Source organism: Giraffa tippelskirchi, chromosome 1 (genome assembly GCF_054371585.1).
Source record: "Giraffa tippelskirchi isolate mGirTip1 chromosome 1, T2T-mGirTip1v1.2.pri, whole genome shotgun sequence".
NCBI lineage: Eukaryota > Metazoa > Chordata > Mammalia > Artiodactyla > Giraffidae > Giraffa > Giraffa tippelskirchi.
The window spans coordinates 138,446,207-138,461,267 of record NC_137275.1 but is presented as its reverse complement, the minus strand read 5'-3'; the positions used below and the strand labels follow the sequence as shown (position 1 = coordinate 138,461,267).

General features: G+C 39.2%; 1 long non-coding RNA gene across 1 annotated transcript in view; it reads left to right on the top strand.

Moving 5' to 3' along the window:
* Positions 1-397: 397 nt before the first annotated feature.
* LOC145509480 (uncharacterized) overlaps positions 398-15,061 on the top strand; it is a 57,641-nt gene continuing 42,977 nt past the window's right edge. Inside the window, exons 1-3 of the long non-coding RNA XR_014056109.1 lie at positions 398-625; positions 2,517-2,653; positions 9,938-10,083. This is a non-coding gene — a long non-coding RNA (uncharacterized LOC145509480). The remainder of the gene's footprint in view (positions 626-2,516; positions 2,654-9,937; positions 10,084-15,061) is intronic.

The following is a 15,061-nucleotide window of genomic DNA, read 5'->3' as shown; positions in this document are numbered from 1 at the left end:
CTTGAATAATTTTCACTCTCTACCAAGTTCCATGTCAGTAACTAACCTGGACCAGTGCTTCTCAAACTTCAGTAGGTCTGACTCAGGATGTCTGGGTCACCTAACAGCAGATTTTTCTAGTTGATGAGTTACATGTAAACCGTGAGGATGTTAATAAAAGATTCAGATTTTGGCATACTAAAACTTGGCTTTTCCTGCTATGACCTTTGACTCCTTCTGTATCAGCTGTTGCTGAGGTCCTGGGCTCCCACTTAGTCACATCCCGAATCCCTCTCCATTTATGTCTGCCTTTAAATTGTGACAGAAAATCATTGTCTCATACTGAAGTCTAAACTGCAAAATGAATCACAAAAGGAAACAGAATACATTCAAACTGTGAAGTATCAGCAAGAGTTCTAGAATTTCTAGAGTAGTCATCTGGTTTAAGGAGATAGATCACTGGAGGACAGTGTTGAAGATTCTTTTTTTCAATATTAATGCAGACAAGAAAGAAACACTGTGTTTCCCTATTAAAGGACAAGTAAGGAACTGCTCAGGGTCTGGAAAAACTCTCATCTCATGTCAGACTGGATTTGATGCCACCACTGTGAAATACGAGATTAAATAAAAAATTGTATATTTCCAGGTAAGTCTTTAAGCTAGCCTTCTTCATTTTTAAACTTGTGTCTGCAAAGTGTTCTACCAGCAAAGAGCTATCTAAATAGATGACCAGTGCAAGTTCGATGCATGAAGCAGGGCATCCAAAGCCGGTGCTCTGGGGCAACACAGAGGGACAGGGTGGGGAGGGAGGTGGAAGGAGGGTTCAGGATGAGGGCGGGACACATGTATGCCTATGGCTGATTTACATTGATGTATGGCAAAAACCATTACAATTTTGGAAAGTAATTATCCTCCAATTAAAATAAATAATTTAAAATTAAAAAAAAAGAAAAAAGAAACCCATACTGATTAGAAAAGGCCTCTTCACAGTAAGCTGGGAAAGATATGGTCTCCTTAGCCACATATGGTTCAAAGGTAAATAAATCTGGGGTCGGTAATCAAAGTATGCATACAGAGCTTACATGTTTTCTATAAAAATGGTATGTTTGGAGTAGAAAATATACTTGATGTGGGCAACCTTTCTATTGATTTGGAAAAGGTGAAAGTGTTAGTGGAAAACAAAAAACAAAAAACATGGGTCTTGAAAGATAAGTGAGAGGTAGAGCTGCCAGAATCAGCAGCCAACAAATAGAAAACTGTATGTATGTATGTATGTATGTATGCATGTATGTGTGTGTGTGTGTGTGTGTGTGTGTGTGTGTGTGTAAAACAGTTAACTTCAGGAAAAAACAAAATGTTTAAAACATATAATATAATATACCACGTAACTCCTCTGTGTATAAGATTTCCTTAGTTAAAATAAGATAAACACTGATTATTGACTGAGCCAAAATGGTTTGGATACTATAGGCAAGGAGAAATGCTTAAATGTGTATTAACACACACGCAAAAGATCTAAATGCTAATCCTTTATAATGGAAAACAAAAAGAAAATAATGGCTAAAATTAAAAACCAATAAATTTTATGTTATGTTATTTAATAATACAATTAGAAATAAGAGGGAGGGGGAATAAAAAATGAAAGGGGTCACTTTTGAAAATGGGATTTGTGGTGATTTTTACAAGGTTTGTACTATTACTTGCCTTTTATAATCTATGTATATTACATGTTTCTTTGATAAAGTGAAAATCACATTTAACTGTAACTAGATACAATTGATTTTAGAGCTTTTCTCAGGATGTTTGAAAGAATAAAATCTGTATAAACCTTTCTCATATTGATTTTTCTTTTCATATTGGTTTTGCAGCATAATTTTTGTTTTGGCAGTATCTTCTTTAACTTTAGAGAACCATAGATTTCAGACATTAGCATTCAATCTGATGATCAGGACTAGATTTCAGAAGAACATACTCTCAAAATAGATGAGATGGTTCTTTGTTTTATTTCTAGGAAGAAGACGTGATTTTATATCACAAGAAACTCTTCCTAAATATTTTCCTAAAAGGTAACAATGCCTTTTAAAGTCATGTGAATCCTAAGTATTTATTTTTCAACAATATGAATTCCAAATGTATAATCCTATCCTGAATTCAGTGGTTGCTTCAATAAGAGTAAAGAAAATCATCATATTCCTAGCAAGTTGGAGGCTTAAGCAGCAACAACAGGAAGTGTTACGATCCTTCTTTGCTCTACCAGTCTCATTTAAACAATGAATAGCTGGGCCAAGTGGATGGAAAAGTGAAAGGAAGGACAATTAACTTGTATTTATATAGATGATAGGTTCAGTTCAGTTTAGTTCAGTTCAGTTGCTCGGTTGTGTCTGACTCTTTGCGACCCCACGAACCGCAGCACGCCAGGCCTCCCTGTCCATCACCAACTCCCAGAGCCTACCCAAACTCATGTCCATCAAGTCAGTGATGCCATCCAACCATCTCATCCTTTGTCATCCCTTTCTCCTGCCCTCAATCTTTCCCAGCATCAGGGTCTTTTCAAATGAGTCAGCTCTTCGCATCAGGTGGCTGAAGTATTGGAGTTTCAGCTTCAACATCAGTCCTTCCAATGAACACCCAGGACTGATCTCCTTTAGGATGGACTGGTTGGATCTCCTTGTAGGTAAGTAGATGGAGGCAGGGAGAGATTGAAAAAAACAAAATAAAATAAAACTCATCTCTAGGGTGCTTCGACTTTGTAAGTCTTGCCCAAGGTTACTTACTGGAAATTAAGGTACTTGAGACTCTGTATCAAATCTTTCTCCAGAGTCTACTTGTCTAGTTTGCCAAATACCAAGACAGGACAACTGGAAATCTCTCCCAAGTCTTGGATCCTACATCTGGGTCCTGCTCCTATGGTTGCTAAATACAGCAGAGATCTTTGTGGACTTGTTATTCACAGGACCCTAGATGCCAACATTCATTTTCCCTAAATAACACCTAACCTATATCTGTGAATTTTTAAGGTACTTAAGGTAGAAATCTAAACCCTTTCTGGATCCTTCCTTAAGTATCTTTGTTTCACTGCCTTTATTATGGGATTAGCTTGCAGCTATCTTCCAAAAAGGGCATGATTGAAGTGGTATGGTAAAAGAAACTTTCCAAATGATCAGGGTGGAGAGAGACACAGAAGAGGTAAAAATTTTCTGCAAACATCATAAAGACTCTTTGAAAATCCTTGACTATTAACTAAAGAATGAGATTAGACTCATGTCAAACTTCAAAGCTCCTTCTTTAACAATCTATTTCAAAAGGCTTTTCTCTGGAAATAAAATAGTTTCCTTTTTCTTCGCAGCACAATGAGAAATATATTTCTGTTCATTTTCACTCTTCTTTTCTTTAGGATAAAATTCTTTGCGTTTATATGAGAGGATGAGTTCTTCTCCTGACCTTTCTTGTCAATGATTTTTCAAGGTAATAAACAAAAATACATATAAACATTTTTTCCAATTTGTGATGAGCAGTCAATAAAGAGAAAATGCTAATCATACTAATTTCTTCTCACTGGCAAAGTGATGCATAAATAATCTATTAACATGCAGGGCCAACAGGGTTAAGCTGTTTAAACATTGTCATTGATTTCTTCCTTTCCCCCCGCCATGCCCACTTCTTCTGATTCATCTGGTACCGTGTAACCTTTCTTTTCCATTATATTGTAAAACTTTGCTCCCTTGAGCATCCCTGTAAGGCTCTGCTCTTAAGACATTAATTAAAGGGAGGCGAAGTATTTGACTAATCAGCAGAGAAGTCTGTAGGACTCCAGTGTTGAATGACAAATGTCAATATCTGCTTTAGGTTTGTTGGATCAACCAGACGATATGGAGAAACTGATTCATCATTGTGTCACCAATTCCCATAGCATCCCAGAAGCCTGCCAATTAAAAAAAGTTGTAATCACAATACATCACTCAGTGGTGATTGGAGCAACATGATAAATAGGGGCCTTTTTCTTCCTCTCTGTTGAGTATTTGACGTCTTTTTTTGGAAATGTATTCCATTTTTCAGGTTGATGCAGAACTCAGATCCAAAATGAAAAAGGGATCACCTTAACATATATACACGTTCCACTGATCTTTTTCCTGAAGCATAAATTAACATTTTGTTGAATAGGTATAAATTTCTATAGACTTTTGAAAAGTGACAGAAATGGTTAAGACAGTAACTTCTATTATTAAAAGTTGGCCCACTTAATGGCTTTTTTTGTCTTCAAAGGTAAAATTTGCAATTTTTCTTTGGTGACTGCTCACTAAAATTGAAAGGTGATACAACCTATAAATTCCTTAATATCTCTTTCCTTAACAGGGCAAGAGTATGTTACATAAACTTCTCCAGCCACATTTCCTGCCTCATTCCTTCTCTCATACCTTCTCATACTCATACCTTCTCTGGTTATCCTAATCTACAGGCAGTTCTCTAAGTGTGCCAAACAGGGCACTGGGTATGTTTTTCCCTATATCTGGAAGGCCGTTCTGACCCTTGATCCACATGGCCAACTTTTACAAGTTCTTCCAGACTCTAATCAAATACCATCTCTCCTGGACACATTCTTTTACTCAAAGCCTGAGTTAAAGACTCTTCTGGGTTTCTTCTGAGATTTCGCACAGCACTTGGTTCATGTCTTTGTTGTTGTTTAGTCACTAAGTCGTGCCTGACTCTTTTCTGACCCTATGGACTGTAGCCTGCCAGGCTCCATGGGATTCTCCAGGCAAGAATACTGGAGTGGGTTGCTATTTCCTTCTCCAGTGGATCTCCCCGACCTAGGGATCCAAGCCACATCTCTTGCATTGACTGGAGGATTCGGATTCTTTACCCACTAAGACACAAGGGAAGACTGGTTCATGCCTTTATGCAAATCTAAATCCTCTCATTGTAATGAGAGTTTTTCTTATCTGTTTTCCATGTAAAGTGGTGAGCTCCTTGAAGACAGGGACCAACTCACTGTCATCATATCCCAATTATGAGCATAATGACTGGTATCCAGTAGGTGCTCAGATCTGCTACTGCATTAACTTGCCCTTCAAATGACCATGCTCAAATCGCTCAGCAGTTACTCTTTGTCTTAAAATCAAGCCCAGCTCCTTACTCTGGGCTACAAAGTCCTAGGCAGGCAAGCTGGTCTCTGACCTCATCTCGAGCTTCTTGTTGAGCCAACCTCCCCATTTTACTTGTTACATTTTACTTTCTCCCCAAGTTACTCCTTATCGAGGGGCCTATGTACACGGTCATGTCAATGCTTGAAGTATTCTTTATCACTCTTCCCCTGGTCAACTCATCTCTTAATCTTCACCTTAAAAGCCACTACTCTAGGAAACTTTTCTGATACTTCTCCCCCAAACCAAACTGTATCCCCAGTTGCATAATTCCACAACATCTGTAATAACTTTTATCATATGTATCACTGGTATAGAATTGCAGTCCTTTCTCAACTGTAAGATCCAAGAGAAAGGGGGCTATGTTTCTTTCATTGCTGTTGATCGTTATATCTGTGATATGAGGGGATATACTCAGCAAATATTTGCAGGTGACTGCAATACATAAATCTCGAATATATAAACAGATTTCCAGAGTGCAAACCAGAGTAAAGGCTAGAAACCTGCTACAGCATTATTTTACAAGGTAAGCTTTTGTAGCAAATTCTATCAAACTCCCTTCTAAAAAAGGCAGCATCCTTTACATTCCTTTTGCAGTGAACCAATCGATAGACTTAAACGGAGAGTGCCTTAACTTTGAAAAGCCAGGTGCCTCAGGTTTTACAACTCAGGCAACCGGCCTGGCAGGGCTCCAGAAACCTGAGGCTTTCATCAAATTAGACTGAAAATGCATATAATTGTTTCTCCTTAATGCCCCCAGCCCCAATAATTGCTTGCATCTGTAATTTCCTTGACAGATGTTAGTGCCACACTCCTTTCCTCCCCAGCCAGGTGAGAAGTAAATACAGTCAGGAATTCTGACATGCTCTAGAGGCAAAGTGACTGGCACTTAGGGACCAAAGGCTGCCTATGTTTTCACATTCCATGGCCTCCGCCTCAATTCTAACACCCACTGTTCTCTGTCTCCCTAAGCAGGAGACACCACAGAAGAGAAGGCAGTGGGAACCAGTGGTACTTGCTAAAATGTCTGAAAGGCCCAAGAAGATAAATTGTGACTTGTCTGTGTCATATCCTTACCAACTGTCTGTGGAGACTGCTTATTGACTTCTCTGTTTGCTTCCTCCGTTAATGTTCAAAGACTTTGTGTGGTTGTGTGGTAAGCAGGTGGTGCTAGCCTTGGAAAGGAATCATGGAGGGCTGGAGTCTCAAATGCAGTCATGTAAAACACTGATGATATTTTGGCTTAAAAATACTGCATCCCCTGTGACATAGCCTGCTGAAATCAGTGGAATTTATGAACTTATTTATTTATTTACCTTCTGTCTGAACAAGAATCTTATTATGGAATTAAAATTCAACAGACAGAAACCCAAGTTAAGAGCTGCTCTCTAGGTATTGTTTTTAATCTTTTATCTGATTCACGCTGATGAACAAGACAGCATTAAAGCTCCTCTAGTCATTTTCTCAAACATTGCAAAGCAACAACAAGGACTGAGATTGTTTTTAAAGTGAATCCTCACTAAAATATTCACAGACCAAACAAAGGAAAATAAGCAAACAGAAGGCTAGGAAAATTTTTAAAAATTCACATTCTGAACTGCCAGAGTTGGTCTGTGTGCTAAAAAGGATACCAGATTCAAAATGAGTTATTTGATGTAAATGTCTCTTCAGTGCTCTTTTAAGAACTTCTTAGAGCTGATCTAAATCTCTGAGGGACTGAGAAAATTTTGCCATCACTATAAATTCATGAACCATATTTATAGGTTTTATTTAACTATGAAACATTAAAAAAATTTCATTGCTATTGCATAGAAGTAATCTTTACAGAAAGCTGGCAATGAAACAAAGATAGTTTACTATGTTTTTAAAAATAAAAAGACATAACAGTGTTCCTAAGAGAATATTTATGCATTTTAAGAGAACTTGCAGATGTACAAGCTGGTTTTAGAAAAGGCAGAGGAACCAGAGATCAAATTGCCATAAACTGTTGGATCATACAGAAAGCAAGAGAAGGCTAGAAAAACTATTTCTGCTTCACTGACTATGCTAAAGCCTTTGACTTTGTGGATCACAACAAACTGTGGAAAATTCTTCAAGAGATGGGAATACCAGATAACCTTACCTGCCTCCTGAGAAACCTACATGCAGGTTAAGAAAAGAGTTAGAACTGATCATGGAACAATGGACTGGTTCAAAATTGGGAAAGGAGTTTGTCAAGGCCATATATTGTAACCCTGCTTATTTAACTTATATTCAGAGTACATCATGCAAAATGGTAGGCTAGATGAAGCACAAGCTGGAATAAAGACTGCTAGGAGAAATATCAATAACCTCAAATACGCAGATGATACTGCCCTTATGGCAGAAAACAAAGAGGAACTACAGAGCCTCTTGATGGAGGTGAAAGAGGAGAGTGAAAAAGCTGGCTTAAAATCAACATTCAAAAAACTAAGATCATGGCATCTGGTCCCATCACTTCATGGCAAATAGATGGGGAAATAGTGACAGACTTTATCTTCTTGGGCTCCAAAATCACTGCAGATGGTGACTGCAGCCATGAAATTAAAGACTCTTGCTCCTTGGAAGAAAAGCTATGACAAACCTAGACAGCATATTAAAAAGCAGAGACATCACTTTGCCAAGAAAGGTCCATATAGTCAAAGCTGTGGTTTTTCCATTAATTGTGTATGGATGTGAGAGTTGGACTATAAAGAAGGCTGAGTGCCAAAGAACTGATGCTTTCAAACTGTGCTCTTGGACTCTTGAGAATCCCATGGACAGCAAGGAGATCAAACCAGTCAATCCTAAAGGAAATCAAGCCTGAATATTCATTGGCAGGATTGATGCTGAAGCTGAAGTACCAATACTTTGGCCACCTGATGTGAATAATTGACTCATTGGAAAAGACTCTGATGCTGCAAAAGATTGAAGGCAGGAGAAGAAGGGGATGACAGAGGATGAGATGGTCGGATGGCATCACTGACTCAATGAACATGAGTTTGAGCAGGACCCAAGAGATGGTGAAGGACAGGGAGTATGCTGCATTCCATGGGGTTGCAAAGAGTCAGACACAACTGAGTGACTGAACAACAATAACAAATACATTCTGAAAATTAAGTATATTTATGAGACTCTTCTGTTTCCTCAACCATCACCTACTTAATTTTGTTACATTCTCACCATTAGTTCGGAGAAGGCAATGGCACCCCACTCCAGTACTCTTGCCTGGAAAATCCCATGGACGGAGGAGCCTGGTAGGCTACAGTCCATGGGGTCGCTGAGAGTCGGACACGACTGAGCGACTTCACTTTCACTTTTCCCTTTCATGCACTGGAGAAGGAAACGGCAACCCACTCCAGTATTCTTGCCTGGAGAATCCCAGGGACGGCGGAGCCTGGTGGGCTGCCGTCTATGGGGTCGCACAGAGTCGGACACGACTGAAGTGACTTAGCAGCAGCAGCAGCAGCACCATTAGTTGATCATTCTATATTCGAGATAGAAATGATTTGATCCATAAAAGCCATTAAAGGTTTTCTAGTTCACTCTTCTAATCTCAACAAATTTTACACCATTCATGTGTGACTATGGTTACAGGCTACCCACATTACTACTTGACTTACAGTTCAATCATTTATCATATCACTTACTTGGTACCAAATTCACTGATCTATCTACTCTTACTTTAGGGGGTTACCTTAATATCTTATTTACACAGAATTATGATACCCCCAAGTTACAGTCTCTAAGTCTACTTAGAATCACTAATATTCATAACATGTTTACACTTTAATCTTTTATTTAAAAGATTTAATCTTTTATTTAAAATAGCCCAGTAAACTGAGGTAAGAGCAAGTATTGATGAATTTATATTCCATGACTTGTTGCCTCAATTTTCCACTTTAATTTTGAAGTGACAGGCACTGTCATAGAAAACGAGCCCATGCTGGTTCTCTTTGGGATCCAAGGATAGAGTCAACTTTGGCTAATTCTGCATTGGAAATGGGGTAATTCATTGCAGATTATTACATTTACTGATTTTCCACTAAAGGATAAAAAAAACAAAACAATAAATTTGACTTTTGCCCTATGGGGCAGAATTTCAGCAGTGTCAGTCAGTTCTAAAAAGGTCATATTGTTCTTACTTTTCTTCATGATCAGATATCCCAGGAAAATCATGTAACATCCTTTCTAGATCTACCGAAAAAATTTTTAAAACCAATCTCAGTTATCCTGTAAGACTGACAGGAGACGACATAGGTCATCTAAGAATATTGGACAAGTCTCCACCTGAGCCTGTGCTATTTCCTGCTTCTAAACTGGCACCTCTACAAAGCTGCTAGGTAGAATGCTCTCTGTTAATCTGATACTGGATCACATAGAGCTATATCATCCTGTGGTGAAAGAGTTAATTCGAATTCCCAGAAGAAGTCTAGAAATATACATCCTAAGAGATTATGACTCCTTTTTATTGCACTTGTTTTTACCTGTGATTGCTTTAGTTAGCTATTCACGAACTTTTGCCAGCTCTTTCACAGGAAGCAAACCATACTGAGAAATTCTAGTGATTTTATAACTTATTAATAAATAAAATTCATAATTTTAGTTAAGGGATGGCTAAAAGTTAGTGTCCAATCTATTAGCATTTGCTTCTCTCTCTAAATTGCTCTTATATTTTTTCTAGTTTAACTAAAACGTGACAGTATCTTTACCAAGCACTATACTTCATATTAAGTGTGAATTCCTTTGAAATGCGGGTTTGCTGTATTGCCTTTTACTTTCTTTTAATAACCCGAAGCAATGGCATTCTATTTTTTCAGAGGTGAAGATAAACGCATATGAATTCAGTGGCTGCAGGCTGCTGGACCTGTTCTGGGCACCTGACCTATGTCATCTCCCATTAGTCTTACAACAAATTGATGAAGCTGGCATCACAAACCCCTACAAATTTTCTCATCCTTACAAGGTGAGTTTGATGTTTTGCCAAAAGCAAAGAAGGCAATGCAATATATTACTATTTTTAAAAAAGAAGACATTTACCCAAATCATCTTAATACCTGTCCTTTGTTTTTGGAGTAGAGTTCTCACAAATGACCTAGCAACTGTTAGAGGTTAAAATTGCCTATGCATCAAAGTAGATCTATTGTATTCTTCAAAATATATGTGGTCTGACAATTTCTGTCAAGTTTCAGGATGGTGAGAAAGAAAATGTCCTAGTTATAAACTGATAAAAAAAAAAAAAAGTTCCAGTAATGGAAATGGCAGTTCAGCTAAAAATACATATTGACCAGGCTAGGTCCTGCTATGGTATCACTAGTACAAAGCCTGCAGCTGACTGGGGCATTTTGAAGCATTCAAATTCTCTTTCTCAGAGATTTTCCCCCCATTCATTGGATTAGTAAGGTAAGGCTGCGTTTTAGAAGTTCTGAAGTTAGATACAAATCTTATACCAACTTTCGAAAAATGTGTGCAATTTAATTCAGTAATATATTTTTCTTGTCTTCTGGAAGCCAGACACTATTATATTTCCCTGCATTAGCGTCTATGTTAAATAAGAATTGCTTGTGTTTGCATTTTATGAGAAGCAGGGAGCATTTTTGAATAGACTCTCCTGTCTTCTGTGTAGACACATGGCTGGTAGGCTATAAACTAATTACAATGGACAGTAGATATTAAGAGTGGTTTGTCACAGAAGCTGATAAGACATTATAGTCTCAGAAACAGCACCAAAGGATCCCTGTCCTCTGCTTGAAAGTGATAATATTAATACCAGTTTATTAACATTTATAATCTAATATGCTCTGTTAATTTTCTCTTGGGGACATACTTGTAACAAAAGTGTTGCTTATTATACATGTATTCAAAAACAGACTCAGTGAATGTTTGAAAAGCTATGTTTTAGGATTTTCAGTTCTAGTCTTTATTTTCAGATATGATTGGTTCTGGGGAGGAAATTTGAGCATGTAAAACCGTCACATTTTCAAATCGACTGTTTTCAAACCTTTAATTAAACCATTATGTTCTTTATAGTGTTCGGAGCTCAAACTCCTGCAAAAACAGTAGTACTACTTGTCAACTGAGCAAGATTATGAATAGCTTCACCAGCTAGAAAAAAATGTGCTAAATAGAATAGTAAGGAGGATCACTCTCTCTTTTAACTACAACAACAACAATTAAACATCAGTGAGCATGATACACAAGAAAGATCAAAGTTTTAGAGTGAAAGGAAAAAGGGTCTGAATCCTGGCTTTGACAGATATTCACAGAATCAATTTCCCAGTGGCTCAGATGGTAAAGAATCCTCCTGCAATGCAGGAGACCGAGGTTTGATCCCTAGGTCAGGAAGATCTCCTGGAGAAAGAAATGGCAACCCACTCCAGTATTCTCGCCTGGAGAATCCCATGGACAAAGCAGCCTGGCAGGCTACATCCCATGGGGTCGCAAAGAGTCAAACACGACTGAGTGACTAACACTTTCACGTTCACTGAATCACAGTAGCTGATTTCTTTGAGTACCAGTTTCTTCATTGTAAAATAAAGGTAATTAGACCTAATTCAAATTTATGTACATCCATTTTATAACAAATACTCAAAAAAGTAGTGTCTTTTCCCTCCTATCTAAGATTTTGAAAATCTCTTCCACTAAAAATAACATGTAAAATAAAAAGTAAATAACTAATATGACAACTTCAATTCCATATGAAGGAAAGTTACATGGCTCAAAATAGCCTGGAGTTAAACTACCCTCTTGGTCCTCCCCATCATTCTATGCAAAACAAAGAACCCTCTCACCAGAAGGAAAAAAAACGGACATTAAGACTGATTATGCCCAGCTCCCAGCTGGTCCCAGCCTCTGGCCGATCTCCAGAATTCCTTGCCCCAGCCATTTAAGAGATAACTTCTCAGCAAAATAAAATGACTCTTTACTCAGAACCCTTGCTAATGGGCAAGACTCAAGATGATACGAGCATCTTCTGCTCACTCTTAAGCATATATAAAATGCCAAGAGAATCTTACACCAAAACCAAAAAAGAGATAACTTCTCCGAACAACCTTGGAGAAGAACAGGCCTCCTTAAGACTATGCCTATATAACTTACTCTGTTCTTGGGTTAGTGTAGCAGCTCACTAATCTGACTGCTGCCCCTTCTCACCTCATTAAAGGTGGTCTGTTCCTGTAAACAGATCTCCTTCTCTTTCCGAACCTCGCCTTCTCTAACTCCTTTACCCTGCTGCTGCTGCTAAGTCGCTTCAGTCGTGTCTGACTCTGTGCGACCCCAAAGACGGCAGCCCACCAGGCTCTCCTGTCCCTGGGATTCTCCAGGCAAGAACACTGGAGTGGGTTGCCATTTCCTTCTCCAGTGCATGAAAGTGAAAAGTGAAAGTGAAGTCGTTTAGTCATGTCCGACTCTTAGCAACCCCATGGACTGCAGCCTACCAGGCTCCTCCGTCCATGAGATTTTCCAGGCAAGAGTACTGGAGTGGTTTGCCATTGCCTTCTCCCCTCCACTCTAAGAATAACTATGAACCCTGTAAATTGTGCAAGAGACAATCAGAAAAGAACGATGAAAGGTGATAAGGAGAAGCCAAACTAGTTTTGACTCCAAGTCTAAAAGAACAACACAGCATCAGAGTGTCTTGTCACCCAACCCAATAGAAGGTGAACCAAGAACAGTATTTCCTGGACTCCAACAAAACCACAGAAAGCAGCCCAGTTCTGTGGGAAGAAAAGGAGCTCCTCTGAAATCAGCTTCCTGACACTCCTGGTGCAGGGGATGAACTGGCAGCCCAACCAACAAGAAACCATGAGAGCCTGGGATATACCACCTCTTTCAAGAAATCTGAGGCTGGGAGGCAGCATCATCAAGAGGGACTCAGCCACAATGAGCATGTGGCCCCAGAAGCCACATGTCATTACTTGCCTGGGAGTCCCCTCTCCTACAGTTTGATCTTCAGTGAGCCCTTCCTGGGGAAACATCTTCCATCAACCCAAGCAACAACAATAGGGACCTGTAAGAGCACCAGCAACAGCAAAGCAGACCAAAATAATTATGCAAGTTCTCTAAAATTAAACCTTCATTGGAATCACAAAAACTAGGCCAGGACCTGCTTGCTAAAACTAAACAAGGTAAATGAGTTCAGTTCAGTTGCTCAGTCGTGTCCGACTCTTTGTGACCCCATGAATCGCAGCACGCCAGGCCTCTCTGTCCATCACCAACTCCCAGAGTTTACCCAAACTCATGTCCATCGAGTCGGTGATGCCATCCAACCATCTCATCCTCTGTCGTCCCCTTCTCCTCCTGCCCCTAATCCTACCCAGCATTAGGGTCTTTTCCAATGAGTCAACTCTTCGCATCAGGTGGCCAAAGGATTGGAGTTTCAGCTTCAACATCAGACCTTCCAATGAACACCCAGGATTGATCTCCTTTAGGATGGACTGGTTGGATCTCCTTGTAGTCCAAGGAACTCTCAAGAGTCTTCTCTGACACCACAGTTCAAAAGCATTAATTCTTCGGTGCTCAGCTTTCTTCACAGTCCAACTCTCACATCCATACATGACTACTGGAAAAACCATAGCCTCGACTAGACAGACTTTTGTTGGCAAAGTAATGTCTCTGCTTTTAAATATGCTATCTAGGTTGGTCATAACTTTCCTTCCAAGGAATAAGCGTATTTTAATTTCATGGCTGCAGTCACCATCTGCAGTGATTTTGGAGCCCAGAAAAATAAAGTCAACCACTGTATCCCCATCTATTTCCCATGAAGTGATGGGACCAGATGCCATGATCTTAGCTTTCTGAATATTGAGCTTCAAGCCAACTTTTTCATTCTCCTCTTTCACTTTCATCAAGAGGCTCTTTAGTTCTTCTGCCATAAGGGTGGTATCATCTGCATATCTGAGGTTATTGATATTTCTCCCAGCAATCTTGATTCCAGCTTGTGCTTCATCCAGCCCAGGATTTCTCATGATGTACTCTGCATATAAGTTAAATAAGCAGGGTGACAATATACAGCCTTGACGTACTCCTTTTCCTATTTGGAACCAGTCGTTATTCCATGTCCAGTTCTAACTGTTGCTTTCTGACCTGCATACAGGTTTCTCAAGAGACAGGCCAGGTGGTCTGGTATTCCCATGTCTTTCAGAATTTTCCACAGAAACAACGTAAATAAAACAGCTTAAACAAAAAACTTAAATACACCTCAGAGTCTCCAAACATAATGAACAAATGTCCAGGATACAATAGAAAACCACCTAAATTATCTGTGATACAAAAGTACCAAAAAAACACAACTTGCATGAAAAAAAGACAGTTAACTGATGCCCACACTGAGATGGAAGAGATGTTTTAATTATTTGACAAGAATTTTAAAGCAGCTTTCCCAGAAATGATTCAGTAACCAATTAACATGTTATGATATAGATGGGAAAACAGAAAATCCTCAGTGTTAAAAAAAAAAAAAAAAAGAAGTTGGACTTTCATGGTGATTCAGTGGTAAAGAGTACCTGCCTGCCAATGCAGGAGACACTGGTTCAATTCCTGGTCCAGGAAGATCCCACACGTCATGCCGTGGGACAACTAAGCCCATGCATCACAACTATTGAGACTGTGCTCTAGAGCCAGGGAGCCACAACCACTGAGCCCACATGCTGAAACTCCTGACACCCGAACAGTCTTGAGCCTGTGCTCCGCAATAAGAGATGCCACCGCAATAAGAAGCCTGCACGTCACACGGAAGAAGAGCCCCAACTCGCCACAACTACAGAAAAGTCTACACAGCAACAAAGACCCAGCACAACTCCTCCCCCCCAAAAAAGTCATAAAAACATAACCAAGTGGCTATTACAGAACTAAAATATACAACAATAGAAATAAAAATTTGTTGGATACACTCAATAGTAGAAACAAAAGAGGATTCATGGGTGAACTGGAGAACAGATAGAGAG